General features: G+C 42.4%; 1 protein-coding gene across 3 annotated transcripts in view; it reads right to left on the minus strand.

Moving 5' to 3' along the window:
- The window catches only part of LOC118365785 (inactive rhomboid protein 1-like), a 54,734-nt gene extending 37,751 nt beyond the window's left edge, over positions 1–16,983 (minus strand). Inside the window, exon 1 of one of the 3 annotated variants that reach the window (XM_052490998.1) lies at positions 16,653–16,981. The gene's annotated coding sequence lies outside the window, so the exon portion shown is untranslated. Of the gene's footprint in view, positions 1–16,652 lie in introns of all 3 variants that reach the window. The other 2 variants (XM_052490999.1, XM_052491000.1) reach the window with 2 other exon arrangements.
- Between the last annotated feature and the right edge of the window lie 1,195 nt (positions 16,984–18,178).

Genomic DNA, 18,178 nt, shown 5'->3' on the forward strand with positions numbered 1-18,178 from the left:
TAACGTCTATAGTAGAACAATGCTGACACCGTCTTCTGTCAAACTAAATATTAGCCTACATAACGACAATAGCATAACTTGTTACTGAAAATGCCAAAGGGTTATCCAAGTAATAACATTACTCATTATTACATGATAGATTAACATGACACTTTTACACTCCATAATAAATCACAGTAATTACATGTGTACAAATAAAATACTGTCTCTCCGCTCTCTGTACTGACAGTTTACTTATTCACAAATTCAAAACACTGCTGTGAAACCGGCCTGACAGGGCAAGGGAAACTACTGGGTGAGCCACAGCATGCAAATCTGAAACAGCCCTCTCTCTCTCTCTCTCTCTCTCTCTCTCTCTCTCTCTCTCTCTCTCTCTCTCTCTCTCTCTCTCTCTCTCTCTCTCTCTCTCTCTCTCTCTCTCTCTCTCTCTCTCTCTCTCTCTCTCTCTCTCTCTCTCTCTCTCTCTCTCTCTCTCTCTCTCTCTCTCTCTCTCTCTCTCTCTCTCTCTCTCTCTCTCTCTCTCTCTCTCTCTCTCTCTCTCTCTCTCTCTCTCTCTCTCTCTCTCTCTCTCTCTCTCTCTCTCTCTCTCTCTCTCTCTCTCTCTCTCTCTCTCTCTCTCTCTCTCTCTCTCTCTCTCTCTCTCCATAATCAGTCAATCAATAATATCAGCATTTGACTTATGCAACCGAATTTTAGCGTGTTTAACCTCTTGACCTCTCACCGTTGGACATAGAAGTGTCTGTATGGATTTACATCCTCTTGAGAGACAGGGTAGCTTTAAACAAAACAAAGGAAAACAAACTCAAAGCAGAATGTCTCTCCTCCACTACTATCCCCTGTAGAGAGGCTCCCAGATGCATCCCCAAACGAGCTAAACAAGCGCCTTATTGTCTGTAGAAAGCAGAAGCTGCCCTTCCTGTTAGCCAAGTGAGCTAAGAGGGGACTCAGCAGCAGCATGACCAAACATGTGATCCCCATCTAAATAGTTTCCAGCATGATATCAGCCTGAATCGCTCCCGCCTACAAAAGGCTGCATTGTGTGCTGGGCATCAGGCTGATGATGCGCATGGGGCTGAAGGAGGGTCATTGTTGTGGAGACTGATCCAAAATTCTTCCTCAACGTGAGGGAAGGAAGGGGAAAACCAGGCTGACTGAAGGATTCATTCCTTTATCGATCAAAACTGGGGTGTCAGCAAGTTCTGTGTTAAGCTAATGACCTTTGTGTGCCCTGAGTTCGTTAACCCCATCATGGTTAGAAGGGAGTAGATGTGGACAGACTCCAGCTGTATCGGACAGACAGTGTATCTTGTTATGAAGTCCTTCAGACTGGTGTATTCTGGAGGTGATACGGCCTGTCACCACCATATTACTCATTGTGGGCACTCCTAGGTTTATTTACACGCTCTGGCCAATCAACACGAGTAAAAATACTTCACAAAGAGACGCCATCAACAGTGTGACCTCACATCCTCCCTGAAAGACCACCAGCACAGAGAGGTCAGATGACTGCTTATTTAAGACGTGCTGGGAGGAAGTGGAGAGGAGAGGAGGAACTGAAGAGACCTCCGAATGGGAAAGCAGGAAACACACTGCTGTCTGGGAGGCTTCCCCACAACGTTCACTGCGCACAGCCACAGAAACAACACACACACACACTAATCAATGTCATACCATCACCGGCTATGAGGCATCCCTCCCCTCCAAATACCACAGTAGAGAACAACAGCCACCCCTCCCTCCTGCCTCTGTCCTGTCCCGTCAGCGCCATCTGGCATCTCCATGGAGTGTGAAATCTAAGCTGTTGTCTCTATTGAGAAGAGCAGACGAAGTGTGGCCTGTTGCTCTGGGACAAAGGAATTAGCCAGACTACACACGGATTTAGCCAGGGGAAAGAATGGGCATTTGGCCTGTCCAAATCAGCCCTCTGATCTCCAATCAAAGCCAATGAGGTCAAACCTCCTGATAAACTGGCCAGGGAGGGACTGGCAGGAACACCCACCCTCTGTCTGTATGTCTGCTGGGGTGAGGGATCAACTGCCACACCATCAGACCAAACAGTATTTGTTTACTAAACTCAGGTTTAGTCTTTGAATACTATTTGAACCCAGGTCTGACAAACCGCCAGAGAAAATTAGCTTCACCATTATGTACTAAAAACGTAGGCATATAGTGAAAGGTTCATTTAATGACATTCATAATCCCATGGATTCATTCATTTATCCATTTACTACTAAATCTTTCATTCATATATTATATTAAAATGTTCACTACTTGGTAATTAGTTTTATTCCGAAGGGAATTCTGCAGTGATTGTAATATGATTGAAAGCCTCTTCTAATCCCTTCATACAGATTTGCTTGACCTTTATGGTTAATTAACAATTCTCTATTCTCTCTATTTTTCATTCGTTTTGAGTTTGGAGTGAGTCAAATATGTATTGGGTTTGGAGTGAGTCAAATATATATTGGGTTTGGAGTGAGTCAAATATATATTGGGCTTGGAGTGAATCAAATATGTATTGGGTTTGGAGTGAGTCAAATATGTATTGGGCTTGGAGTGAGTCAAATATGTATTGGGCTTGGAGTGAGTAAAATATGTATTGGGTTTGGAGTGAGTCAAATATGTATTGGGTTTGGAGTGAGTCAAATATGTATTGGGCTTGGAGTGAGTCAAATATGTATTGGGTTTGGAGTGAGTAAAATATGTATTGGGCTTGGAGTGAGTCAAATATGTATTGGGCTTGGAGTGAGTCAAATATGTATTGGGCTTGGAGTGAGTAAAATATGTATTGGGTTTGGAGTGAGTCAAATATGTATTGGGTTTGGAGTGAGTCAAATATGTATTGGGCTTGGAGTGAGTCAAATATGTATTGGGCTTGGAGTGAGTCAAATATGTATTGGGCTTGGAGTGAGTCAAATATGTATTGGGCTTGGAGTGAGTCAAATATGTATTGGGCTTGGAGTGAGTCAAATATGTATTGGGCTTGGAGTGAGTCAAATATGTATTGGGTTTGGAGTGAGTCAAATATGTATTGGGTTTGGAGTGAGTCAAATATGTATTGGGCTTGGAGTGAGTCAAATATGTATTGGGTTTGGAGTGAGTAAAATATGTATTGGGCTTGGAGTGAGTCAAATATGTATTGGGTTTGGAGTGAGTAAAATATGTATTGGGCTTGGAGTGAGTCAAATATGTATTGGGTTTGGAGTGAGTAAAATATGTATTGGGCTTGGAGTGAGTCAAATATGTATTGGGCTTGGAGTGAGTCAAATATGTATTGGGCTTGGAGTGAGTCAAATATGTATTGGGCTTGGAGTGAGTAAAATATGTATTGGGTTTGGAGTGAGTAAAATATGTATTGGGTTTGGAGTGAGTAAAATATGTATTGGGTTTGGAGTGAGTAAAATATGTATTGGGCTTGGAGTGAGTAAAATATGTATTGGGCTTGGAGTGAGTCAAATATGTATTAAAGGACACCGTACTCTTCACGGTATCACTTCCTCAAACCAAGAACATTCTTGTATGGAAGGAAGTGACCTCAACTGGTTCAGCAGACGGGCGGCTTCTGGTGAAACGTGTACACAAATGAGAAATAACACACAGAATACACACAAGCAGATCGAAGGAATTGATTTCCTGACCAGCATCACAACAAACAGGGTCTGTAATCCCCATCACAGCAGGGGCCATAGATGAACCACCGACTACTACAGCACACTGTTGCTATGCAGTACCCGTCTCCATATGGCAACAAGGCAATTCAACAATTGGGGGCAACAATCTGAGGTCTCAATCTATTCAACACATGTACAGTCACTTACACAGTAGCTGTTGAGGATGTGTACTATGGATCTTTAATCTTCTACACAGAGTGACTCCAACCAGACAAACCCATTTACCTTTGACATATACACTACCGGTCAAAGGTTTTAGAACACCTACTCATTCAAGGGTTTTTCTTTATTTTTACTATTGTCTACACTGTAGAATAATAGTACAGACATCAAAACTATGCCAAGAGTGCAAAGCTGTCATCAAGGCAAAGGGTGGCTATTTGAAGAATCTCAAATAGCAAATATATTTTGATTTGTTCAACACTTTTTGGGTTACTACATGATTCCATATGTGTCATTTCATAGTTTTGATGTCTTCACTATTATTCTACAACGTAGAAACTAGTAAAAATAAAGTAAAACCCTTGAATGAGTAGGTGTTGTAAAACTTTTGACCGATAGTGTATATATATATATATATATCCCTCTGGTGTTATGTCTCTCTGTCTAACCCAGACACAACAGGGTGAGTTTCATAACCCTCCAACGTTTAAATCCCTTTCATCTGTACTAAATCGCAGATATCCAGGGAGATAAGAGGATAAAAGCGGAACAGGTGAGACTCAGCAATATAGTCAAATCCAAAGGTATAAAGAGGAAGTGAGGTTCTTTCTGTGGTTGATTGAGTCTTCGAGGTGTATCACTGTTGCCATGCGGTGTTCTAAGACAGGTGCTTCACTTCCACCTTGAACATGTGCACTGATTCCCATGGCCAGGCAGCCAGCCACCCAGACTGCCTGTTTACAAGTCCCCACATTCATCAACTTCAACATGTACACTCTGCCCAAACTAGTTGCTGTGTGTGTGTGTGGGGAGCAGCACTCTCAACTATACTGCTATGCTGATATGATCTCTTTCTCTGAACTTCTGACCCTTATAGATGGGGCGGCAGGGTAGCCTAGTGGTTAGAGCATTGGACTAGTAACCAGAAGGTTGTGAGTTCAAACCCCCGAGCTGACAAGGTACAAATCTGTCGTTCTGCCCCTGTGTAACTTTGTATTAATAGAGATAAATAGCACAAGTGGGTATTTTTGTGGTTGATACACTGCATCATAGTCTCCGGAGCACCATCAACAGACCGTGAAAATAAGATACAAACGTTACAATGACAATGTCGAAGCGGTTTAGACGCTATGTCTGTATTTCATATCACTCAGTATTTCAGATGTGCATTGTATTAGACGAAGAGGAGAAACATAAGTTAATAATCTCTGTTTTAGCTATCTTTTTTTTATTTTTATTTAGCTACATTTGGTCATTCTCTCTGCTCTCACATGCCCTGGAATCTCCCCCACACAAAACATTTGATTGACCTGTTTCAGACAAGCCCCTCACCTGTATCTTTACATCTTATTCCCTAATCTAACAAGGTGCCATAGGATTCTCTATCATCTCTGGGGAAGTGAAGCTGGCCCTGGTGGATCATCAGAAGGGAGGCCCGCCAGGGTTCAGGTCTGAGGGGTCGGGGAGAGAGAGCAGGGGCGGGCGGGCCTGCTGCAGTCAGCTGTGCTGCACAGAGAGTCGTGGAAACTCCCAAACACAGGCACAGGAAGGCTGGGGCAGACCCCATGGGAGATACAGTAGGCTGAAGGGGGCCTCCTCGGTCCTCACCCTGTAGATTGGGCTGAGGAAAACACAGACTCCTCCACAGAGATGAGCGTAATGTGTTGACAGGGGAGATAAGGGTGGACAAGGGAATGACACATATCCCAGCTTCCCAGGTGTGCTCGTCATTGTGCGATAATCCAAATAAACCCTCATCAGTCAGGTAACAGGTTATGGTGTGACAGTAATTTGGAGAGACAGAGTGGTGGTGATGAGTGTGCCCCTACAGCAGCAGAACCAACTTGACTCACTGTATCTGGGTTACGTCCCCAGACTGAAGAACCCGACAGACTCTATTCATTGATTTATTTTTCTGTTGAATCGCTGCTCTACATGCAAATGTCCTTCACTACAGTGCTCGCAACCAGAAGAATCCAGAAGACGGCTTTATTATTGCAGTGCGTGACGTGATCAACTGGGTGGCAACACTGGCAGGCTTTACATCATCTTCCTGGCACAAGGCAATGCCAAGCACAACCACTGACAACTGGCCAATGGATGGAGAAGTTGGCATGGATCTGAAGTGTAGCACAGGCAGCTGTAGCGGTTGTCATAGGTGGAAGAAGGTGAAGAGGACCAAGGTGCAGCGTGGTACGTGTTCATGGTAGATTTAATAAAGAAACTGAACACTAGAACAAAAAAACAACAAAGTGGAAACAAACCAAACAGTTCTGTCTGGTGCAGACACACAAAGACAGAAAACAACTACCCACAAACACAGGTGGGAACAGGCTACCTAAGTATAGTTCTCAATCAGAGACAACGATTGCCAGCTGCCTCTGATTGAGAACCATACCAGGCCAAACACATAGAAATACAAAACCTAGACTACAAAACAGAATGCCCACTATATGTATATTATATGTATTATATGTATACTATATTGTATTTACTTTGCCACCATGGGCTTTTTTTTGCCTTTACCTTCCTTATCTCACCTCATTTGCTCACATCATATGTAGACTTGTTTATACTGTATTATTGACTGTATGTTTGTTTTACTCCATGTGTAACTCTGTGTTGTTGTATGTGTCGAACTGCTTTGAGAACTTGTTCTCAACTTGCCTACCTGGTTAAATAAAGGTAAAATAAATAAAAAGTTAAATAAACTCACGCCCTGACCAAACTAAAACAGAGACATAAAAAAGGAACTACTGTCAGGACGTGACAGCAGCAGACAAGAACCGGAGAGCAAACTGGGAAGGACAAGCAGAAGTACAGGATGACTTCATTACCAATTTCAATCGTTGTGACACAAAGATCTTAAAACCCAACAGAACAGTTCAACTACAGAACCTTCCTGTGCTGTAGCACTTGGACGACTTCACTACTTCAGAGTGCTTTAACAAGAACAGCCAAGGCACACGCTCCCTTACAGCAAGTAAGGGACCATGATGGTCCATTGAAACTGGAAATGTCAAACCTTCTGTCCAAGGATAGCAGTGTGCTTCAAGTTTCAGTACAATGTGAAGTGCACTCGGAGTGATCCAAGTGGTCTCCCTGTCAGTTATCATTAGTCATTCCTGGATCCACCTCCTCCCATAGGGCCAGGCAAGGCCAAGTCACAGAGCTGTTCCAAAAGCACACCCTCATTTCTTGGAAACTCCGTTACAGAGTGAGTTGGGCCCAAGGTATGTGATGGAGGTGGTGGTGTGGACTGTTGGTTGAGACTGTCCAGATATTACTGTGTATGACTCTGTGTGCTCTTCCATGCAGGGGAACAGTCTACTTGAGTTTACCGCGTGATACACTAATAGGGCAGGTTTACCCAACTGGTGGCCCATGGCCCGAATTTGGTCCTTTGTTGATTTTCTTTGTGTTAGGGTTAGGGTTAACCCTTTGGTTAACCCCCCAAGTTGACCAAGCAAAAAAGTGGTTTTTGCTATTGGGACATAAAAGACTGTAAAAACACCAGCAAATCAGCTCCAAGTGATCTTCATTATGGAAATCTGTTCCAAAGTATTCCCACGTACAGTAGAGAGTAATACAGTCCCCTCTGAAATGATTGGGACAGTGAAGAATTTTGTCTTCTTTTGAATCTGTACTCCAGCACTTTGGATTTGAAATGATACAATGACTAAGGGCAAACTGTCAGCTTTAATTTGAGGGTAAACGGTTATGACAGCATTGTTTGTACATAGTCCCCCCATTTTAGGGGACCAAAGGTATTGGGACAAATTCAATTATATGTGTATTAAGTTTGTCAAAAGTTTAGTATTTGGTTCCATATTCATGGCACGTAATGACTACTTCAAGCTTGTGACTCTCCAAACTTTTTGGATGCATTTGCTGTTTGTTTTGGTTGTGGGTTGTGTTTCAGATTATTTTGTGCCCAATAGAAATGAATGGTAAATCATGTATTGTGTCATTGGAGTCACTTTTATTGTAAATAAGAATAGAATATGTTTCTAAACACTTCTACATTAATGTTGATGCTACCATGATTACGGATTGTCCTGACGGTAATTGTGAATAATGAAGAGTGAGAAAGTTAGATGCACAAATATCATCCCCCCGCAAAAATGCTAAACTCCCCTGTTATTGTAATGGTGAGAGGTTAGCATGTCTTAGGGGTATGATATTTCTGCGTCTGGAACTTTCTCACTCAACTTATTCACGATAGTGAAACTCATGGTCATTGTATCATTTTTGTTTTGGCTTTCTTGCGGTCAATTTGCATTCTACAAATGATTTGTAATTATGTTCCGCCCCCCCTGACCATCCGCTGAGGAAAATAATCGTCCTGTGACTGAATCTAGTTGATGATCCCTGCACTAGGGTCTGACGGCTTGCTGTGCCAAAGATAGGGTCGGAGAAGGCAGGCCGCCCTATTTAAAAAAGATGTGCTCTCAACTGTAACAGTCCTGGGATAGTAACTATAATTGTCCCTCTCCAGTCCTTGTGTGTGTCTGGCCATTCAGTCTTTTAAAGAGATAGTGAGTGTAGGAATCTAACACTATGGACAGTCTGACAGTAGAGACCTGTACTAATGGGCTCTAACTGAAAGCTGAAGAACAAAGATTTCTCTTGAGGATTTTGCAATAATGGACATTGTCGGTGTACATTAGAACAGCCACTTCCTAGCAAAAAGGCGAGGAAAAGTGCTGAATGTGGTATATGTTATTTCTAGTCCCGCACTCAAGACTCCTGTCGAAAAAGAACAAGACTGACAATAGTTCCACTAACTGTCCACTTGACAACCATTAAAAAAAAAAATCAGGCCTATATTTTATCTGTTTTGAGTGGCAGGATCTGAATTAGACTAGAGATTCTGACTTGTGTAAACTCTGTGATAGGAGATACTACACAGGTCAGGATCTGAATTAGACTAGAGATTCTGACTTGTTGTGTAAACTCTGTGATAGGAGATACTACACAGGTCAGGATCTGAATTAGACTAGAGATTCTGACTTGTTGTGTAAACTCTGTGATAGGAGATACTACACAGGTCAGGATCTGAATTAGACTAGAGATTCTGACTTGTTGTGTAAACTCTGTGATAGGAGATACTACACATGTCAGGATCTGAATTAGACTAGAGATTCTGACTTGTTGTGTAAACTCTGTGATAGGAGATACTACACATGTCAGGATCTGAATTAGACTAGAGATTCTGACTTGTTGTGTAAACTCTGTGATAGGAGATACTACACATGTCAGGATCTGAATTAGACTAGAGATTCTGACTTGTTGTGTAAACTCTGTGATATGAGATACTACACATGTCAGGATCTGAATTAGACTAGAGATTCTGACTTGTTGTGTAAACTCTGTGATAGGAGATACTACACATGTCAGGATCTGAATTAGACTAGAGATTCTGACTTGTTGTGTAAACTCTGTGATAGGAGATACTACACATGTCAGGATCTGAATTAGACTAGAGATTCTGACTTGTGTAAACTCTGTGATATGAGATACTACACATGTCAGGATCTGAATTGGACTAGAGATTCTGACTTGTGTAAACTCTGTGATATGAGATACTACACATGTCAGGATCTGAATTAGACTAGAGATTCTGACTTGTGTAAACTCTGTGATATGAGATACTACACATGTCAGGATCTGAATTAGACTAGAGATTCTGACTTGTGTAAACTCTGTGATATGAGATACTACACATGTCAGGATCTGAATTGGACTAGAGATTCCGACTTGTTGTGTAAACTCTGTGATATGAGATACTACACATGTCAGGATCTGAATTGGACTAGAGATTCTGACTTGTGTAAACTCTGTGATATGAGATACTACACATGTCAGGATCTGAATTAGACTAGAGATTCTGACTTGTGTAAACTCTGTGATATGAGATACTACACATGTCAGGATCTGAATTAGACTAGAGATTCTGACTTGTGTAAACTCTGTGATATGAGATACTGCACAGGTCAGGATCTGAATTAGACTAGAGATTCTGACTTGTGTAAACTCTGTGATATGAGATACTACACATGTCAGGATCTGAATTGGACTAGAGATTCTGACTTGTTGTGTAAACTCTGTGATAGGAGATACTACACAGGTCAGGATCTGAATTAGACTAGAGATTCTGACTTGTGTAAACTCTGTGATATGAGATACTGCACAGGTCAGGATCTGAATTAGACTAGAGATTCTGACTTGTGTAAACACTGTGATATGAGATACTGCACAGGTCAGGATCTGAATTAGACTAGAGATTCTGACTTGTTGTGTAAACTCTGTGATATGAGATACTACACATGTCAGGATCTGAATTAGACTAGAGATTCTGACTTGTTGTGTAAACTCTGTGATATGAGATACTACACATGTCAGGATCTGAATTGGACTAGAGATTCTGACTTGTTGTGTAAACTCTGTGATAGGAGATACTACACAGGTCAGGATCTGAATTAGACTAGAGATTCCGTAAACTCTGTGATATGAGATATTACACAGGTCAGGATCTGAATTAGACTAGAGATTACGTAAACTCTGTGATATGAGATATTACACAGGAGCTGCACTATCCACATGCCAACAGCTATGGAACAATCCTATGGACCCCTTCTTTTTATCTGTGAAAAAGAATAACACCCTTATAGATTCTGTCTACAGACACAGAGCCAGAAGGTGAAAATACACAGAGCAGTTCCTCCTCCTTGGAGCTCTGGTCTGCTTGGTGGGAGCACCCACAACATTCCCATAGTCCTGAGAATGACGAGTGCCGCCGGGTAAACCAGTCTCAGACGAGACGCCACCCCATTGAGAACAACAACCAATGGAATCCGTAAAAACCCCAGCAGCAAGGACCATGCCCTAAATATGATCTCATCAGACTAAGCCCCACCTAAAATCAGCTTAAAACAAATAATAACATAAAACAATCTATATTAATCCCTATATTCAGTTAAAGCAAGTTCACATTCTGCCCTGTAGTCATAACAGGAGACATGGGTATTTGAGTTTCTTGGGATTCCTGACTGTGGATCCCAACATAGGCCATGGCTGAGTTTTGATAGATGAGGTGGTAACATGGGGACTAAGAGAGAGAGAGGAGCAGGCAGAATGGCTTGCTGGCAGACAGAGCCTTGGAGACCAGAGGTAGACCTGAAATAGCATTACATCACATCTGACTGAGTTTGCAGTCCCGTCTGTTGGCCGGGCCTAGCCTCTGCAGCACAGGCCCTACATGCCACCTCCAAGATGTAATGGGAGGGTTACAGTTAGCTGCTTCACGGCTGCTTTCCTGGGACTCACATAATCAAGGCCTGAACACTGACAGGAAACTCACAGACCAAAGCAATTTTCCATTTATCCATACACGGCCAAACTCAAGACACCCGAGGGAGGACCATGACCACGCCAACTCCTCACACGACACAAAATGGTGGGGGGTTGGTTTTGATGAGGCTTTTTCATTGTGACTGTTGGGAACTAATGTGAAGGTTTGTGTATTTGCTTGCATGTATAGAAAGGGTTTCAGTGTCTGACAGCATGAGGAAAACATATTCCTGTTCACAAGTATTCCACATAAAGCGTAATCACCACGGCATATTCTCCACGGTTCATAGATTGACGCAACAAATTATTTTTGCAATGTCTGAAAAGAGTGGTCTGTTTTTGATTATCAAGCATTCCTGAAGCCTTGACACAATCTGACACAAACTCCAGGCCGACTACAAGCACATCAAAGTTATTGACGGTAGTGGTTGAGCAAGCACCAATGGGACCCAGATCAAAGAGAGCGCATAGGCAGTAAATTGTTCTTCTCTCGCCATTATTCTTCAGTGCCACTATACCTGCCATGCTTGTAAAGCCCCGTCTATCTGTCTGCCGTAGTGGGAACACTCTTTACTGATCTGCTGAGCAAGAACACTCCGCTTATGTCACGTTCGTTATAAGGATCGGACCAAGGTGCGGCGTGGTATGCGTACATTCTTATTTATTAAAAGAATGAACACAGGGCCTCCCGGGTGGCGCAGTGGTTAAGGATGCTGTACTGCAGCGCCAGCTGTGCCACCAGAGACTCTGGGTTTGCGCCCAGGCTCTGTCGTAACCGGCCGCGACCGGGAGGTCCGAGGGGCGACGCACAATTGGCCTAGCGTCGTCCGGGTTAGGCTGGTAGGGAAATCCTTGTCTCATCGCACACCAGCGAGTCCTGTGGCGGGCCGGGCGCACTAACCAAGGTAGCCAGGTGCACTGTGTTTCCTCCGGCACATTGGTGCGGCTGGCTTCCGGGTTGGATGGCGCTGTGTTAAGAAGCAGTGCGGCTTGGTTGGGTTGTGTATCGGAGGACGCATGACTTTCAACCTTTGTCTCTCCCGAGCCCGTACGGGAGTTGTAGCGATGAGACAAGATAGTAGCTACTAAAACAATTGGATACCACGAAATTGGGGGAAAAAAGGGGTAAAATGACAAATTTAAAAATAAAAAGAATGAACACTGAACAAACTAACAAAATAACAAAACAAACTGTGAAGCTATACAAACGAGTGCTGACAGGCAACTACACATAGACAAGATCCCACAAACACCAAAGGGAAAATGGCTACCTAAATATGATCCCCAATCAGACACAACGATAAACAGCTGCCTCTGGTTGGGAACCATATCAGGTCACCATAGACATACAAATCACCTAGACCTACAAAAACCCTAGACATACAAAAGAAACTAGACAATACAAAAACTAGGGTACCCACCCTAGTCACACCCTGACCTAACCAAAATATAAAGAAAACAGAGATATCTCAGGTCAGGGCGTGACAGCTTATTGTTCCTAAAGCTGTTCACCAAGTTTGTTGACATGTTTAACTGCAAGACAAGAGATACTGTTGCTTTGCCCTATATTTTACAACTGCAAGCATGCTTCCACAAACAGAGGAATCCTCAATTGAGATATGGATACACATACATAACTCAGATTGTTGGGTGTGTGAGCCAACACTAACTCTACAATTAACCCAAAAGGGTGAAGAATTTTCAACCACAGATATACCTGTAGTTGAAAATGTCTTCTCTTCAACAATTGATATTACTTTGATTAATACTAACACTATAATTACTAATAAGAGAGCAATTATAATTATCTATTACATCATCCCAATGGCATTATAGCACGCCATAGTCATCACTACATGATTATAAACTCTGGGTCTCACATGATGTAGCGAGGCCTTTTGAAGCCGCAGCAGCCAGCCTGGGGTGATTTAGAAAAGTATGTGCTCAGCACACACACACACACACACACACACACACACACTAGAGGTCGACCGATTAATCGGAATGGCCGATTAATTAGGGCCGATTAGGGTCGATTGTATTTTTGCACACCGATTTTGCCGATTTGTAAAAGAACAAACATTTTTACACCTTAATTTCATCTTTATTTAACTAGGCAAGTCAGTTAAGAACAAATTCTTATTTTCAATGATGGCCTAGGAACGGTGGGTTAACTGCCTCGTTCAGGAGCAGATGACAGATTTTCACCTTGTCAGCTCGGGGGATCCAATCTTGCAACCTTACAGTTAACTAGTCCAATGCAATAACGACCTGCCTCTTGTTGCACTCCACAAGGATACTGCCTGTTACGCAAATGCAGTAAGCCAAGGTAAGTTGCTAGCTAGCATTAAACTTATCTTATAAAAACAATCAATCAATCATAATCACTAGTTAACTACACATGGTTCATGATATTACTAGATATTATCTAGCGTGTCCTGCGTTGCATATAATCTGACTGAGCATACAAGTATCTAAGTATCTAACTGAGCGGTGGTAGGCAGAAACAGGCGCGTAAACATTCACTCAAACAGCACTTTCCTGCCTTTTGCCAGAAGCTCTTCGTTGTGCATCAATCATTGCGCTGTTTATGACTTCAAGCCTATCAACACCCGAGATGGTGTAACCGAAGTGAAATGGCTGGCTAGTTAGCGTGGCTAGTTAGCGCGCGCTAATAGCGTTTCAAACGTCACTCGCTCTGAGACTTGCAGTGGTTGTTTCCCTTGCTCTGCATGGGTAACGCTGCTTCGAGGGTGGCTGTTGTCGTTGTGTTCAAGCTTCGCTGCCCATGGAGGAGCGAGGAGAGGGACGAAAGCTATACTGTTACACTGGCAATACTAAAGTTCCTATAAGAACATCCAATAGTCAAAGGTTAATGAAATACAAATGGTATAGAGGGAAATAGTCCTATAATTCCTATAATAACTACAACCTAAAACCTCTTACCTGGGAATATTGAAGACTCATGTTAAAAGGAACCACCAGCTTTCATATGTTCTCATGTTCTGAGCAAGTAACTTAAATGTTCATTCAGTATTGTTACAAATACATTATTTTTTAAATCGGTGGATTAATCGGTGCCGGCTTTGGTGGTCCTCCAATAATCGGTATCGGCGTTGAAAAACCATAATCGGTCGACCACACACACACACACACACATACACACACACACACACACACAAAGAGAACAAGAGAGAGACAGAGAGAGCGAGAGAGCGAGAGAGCGAGAGAGACAGAGAGACAGAGAACTGTACAGAGGCTAGCGTAAATGTTCTCTCCCATGGCCTTCAGGTAATGTAATTTCATAACAAGACAGACTGGTCTTATAGACTAGATGTAACATAGTAAACATATGATATGTTATGTTTGGTATGGTTACATAAGATAGAAGTTACTTAAGGCAAAAACGAAAGGAGGGTGGTTGGTCGGTGATAGGTAGGTGGGCCCGAAGGTTGCGTGTCGGTAACATATTTGTAACATATTGTACGTTTTGCAAATTCGTAAAATATTGTACGAAATGGATGATGGACATCCACAAATGAATACATACCATATGAAATGTAACATATCATACTAAATAGAGTGTCTTGGGATTACGTACAGAATCATACGAAATGCTCTGAGACCACGTTAAACAAGAAGATCATTCCAGGAACTGCTTTTTTTTTCGTACCAAGGGGCTGCATCATCTCATCGACTGGACGGAGCAGCAGAGGATCTGACATGACCATGACACATCTGAAGTCTGGTCAGCTTTTCATCATGATCATCATGAGGTGATTAGAACAAACACCTACACAGAACACAACCTCATGGCTGCCTTAGAAGGCCTTACATATAATAGAGATGCATGCACACTATCATGCTAGTGTCCTTAAGGGTAAAGATTTAAAAAACAAGACCGAAACAAGTCTGGCACCGTCTGGTGGTTTCAAAACAGGACTCCTGAGGGTGAACCCGGTTCAACCCAGTAACCCAAGTGAAAACAACACCACATGGAGAGAGAGAGAGAGTGAGTGTTGCACACTTAGCAAGACTGATTGATAGATAGACAGATACTGCACCATGACTCATGTGGGCATGACTACAGTCCAGTGTGCCCCCTTAGCAACTCCCTGCTACACCCACATACCAACCAACCAACACAGGCCTGGCTAGCCCATTCCCACCTGCTCCCTTCAATGCCAGCTCCAGAACCCCTCGGTTTTTCCAAGGAATACTCTCTCCCGATTGAATGGCACAGAAAATGCCACACACCTTCCTCCACACATGCCTCACACTGTACACACACACACACACGTGCAGGCAACCCCCCCCCCCACATACTGTACACATACATACACACACACAGGCAACCCCCCCACATACTGCACACACACACAGTCTCTTTCCCAGTGGAAACATTCCCTGTACCTCCAGTCCAGTTGGACCGGTTAGAGAGGATGAACATGACCGTCACTATCACACATCATAGCTCTGTCTGCTGTATCTGTGTCATGACATCAGCCCTCATGATGATCCTCTTGGTGGCCATGTGCTGCCTGCCTGGCCTGCTGCTCCTCTCACTTTGCCAAAATAACTCAGCACATTTGAATACATCTCTCATTCCTGCTGCAGACAGGGGGCTATAGTACAGTGTCCATTGATCTGGTAGCACAGTGGAGGCAGACGCCTGTGCTATATTGTGGAGTCTAAACAGTGGCATTGCATTCATGACATGTATGAAAATGTTAACAAAGCAATCAATTACCTAATAATAGCTATCAATAGTTCATAACAGAATATTGATCATGGGCATCATGAACAATCCTTGGAGTACAAGGTACAGCCATAATCATTTTATTCCAATGATTTTGCTTAGAAAACACCTGAACCCACTTATTCCAGGAGAAACATTATCAGAGGAGATCTGTTACATTCATCACCTGACAAAATACCTCAGGTGTAAGCCTGCGTAATAGCAGTCATATTATGTAGTAATACCTTGCTATGTGCTCCTTTACAGACCGGGCGGGCTACTATGCTACAAATGAACATGCCGGACTATCGTGAAGCCTAAAGGCGCTCGCAGAAATGTCAAACATTTATAGAATAGAAGCACTGGTATTGAGGTGATGACAAGCTGTCATTCACAATCACAAATATGCAAAACGTATGACAGGTCTTATATTGTATAGCGATACACGTAGATCTTTGCAACCTACAGCACAGATGCATGTGAACCAGGAAATTCAAAACAGGTTCCAATATCAAATAGTACAATTCGTTCGATACATTCCCTTTGGACCGTGTGAGTAGGCTATGGATCTCGGTGTAGGCTATCGATCATACTGTGCGTACACGAGACTGAGGGACAGATTGCCTATTCCGGATCGTCTTCTTAACATTCTATTTCTGATGTTTTAAATCCTATATAGCCTAGCACTCTAAACCCAGCATATTCATGTAGTATACAAATACACTTACCCTTATCAAAATCAAATCCTATGTTTCCCGTTGCGGAGAAAAAATCTGGTTGTAAAGATTTCAGATTTCAGTTACTGAAATGTGATGTCACTTCATTCTGAGAAGGAAAAATAATAATTTATTTCGAGTCAAACAAGAGTCCTTTTCTATATCCTGGAACTAGTGAAAAAACGTTCAAACATTTCCAGATATGTCTATTGGGATCCTATTTTCACAGGCAGTGTCCAGCGCATTCCCACACCGCAAGGCTCAACAAGGGTAAGTTTTCTTCCGCCGGTAATTCAGTTTCACCGACCGAGAACCCCGCCCTTGAGCATAGGACAAGACTGTCAAACCCACCAGCCAATCGGTTTACATGGGCAGCCACTGCCGCGCTCGGCGCTAACCGGCTGACGGGCGTGACTAAGAAGAGATCGGGTTTAAAAATATTAAAGAGACAGCATCGTAACAAATCATGTACGCTCTCATTTGGCACTACCCAGACATTGGCCCATCCAGAGAAATCATATGACATGACATCATAGGACATACCTGACCAGCAGTGATCAATAAATATTTTAATCATGTGTCAACTGTAACTGAAGGTTATTAACACACTTATTAGTACACCCCTCTTCATACCTTTGTAGGCTAGTGATTTTGTAGTTAAAGTAAAGCCATGATCATTTCAACAGATCTGTTCAATATCTGTTCTTTATATCCCAGTCATAACATCTTTATTTGTAAAGCATGTTTCAAGCCTTAATCACACTGAAATAAAACAATGGTCCTAACATGTTAACGAATAACAGATGTGGACAGAATGACTCTGTGTAGACATGCATGGTCCCTTGTCTCAAGGGTCTTTGTTGTGAGAGCAGTCATGTGACGTTGTTTCACATCCTTTTCGATAACTGGACCTAGAAGTAGACTCAAACCATATCCTATCTGTGTTTGGTAAATTCCATGGACAAGTGCCTAGACACCTCTAAAAATAGATACATAAATGACTTAGGCAGCCTGTCCTATAATAACCTACTGTAGCCTAATGAATTCCCACGATAATTGTATAGAATAACATCTGTACTGTCGGCTGCGTAAGGTTCTAAAGTATTCTATCACTTGAGTTTTAGTTAGGCATTGATGGGCATACGAGCATGTCTTCGTGATTACTCACTCTACTCTCCAAGCCTCGTGTGCCTTCCTTTCCCAACCCACGGACCCTGTTCCCATACGCCACTCCATGTTCTCCTGAGAGAGACAAAATGAAAACCAGAAAAACACACAAGTTTGTTAGACAAAATTGGTCTTGTTCTTTCATATTTTTACAGCCCTGATTCAAATCAAATCAAATTGTATTTGTCAGATGCGCCGAATACAACAGGTGTAGTAGACCTTACAGTGAAATGCTTACTTACAGGCCCTTAACCAACAATGCAGTTAAGATAAATAAGAGTTTAGAAAATATTTCCTAAAATAAACTAAAGTTTAAAAAAATAAAAGGGCAACAATAAAATAACAATAACGAGGCTATATACAGGGGGTAC

The sequence above is a fragment of the Oncorhynchus keta genome, chromosome 32 (genome assembly GCF_023373465.1).
Source record: "Oncorhynchus keta strain PuntledgeMale-10-30-2019 chromosome 32, Oket_V2, whole genome shotgun sequence".
NCBI classification, from domain to species: Eukaryota; Metazoa; Chordata; class Actinopteri; order Salmoniformes; family Salmonidae; genus Oncorhynchus; species Oncorhynchus keta.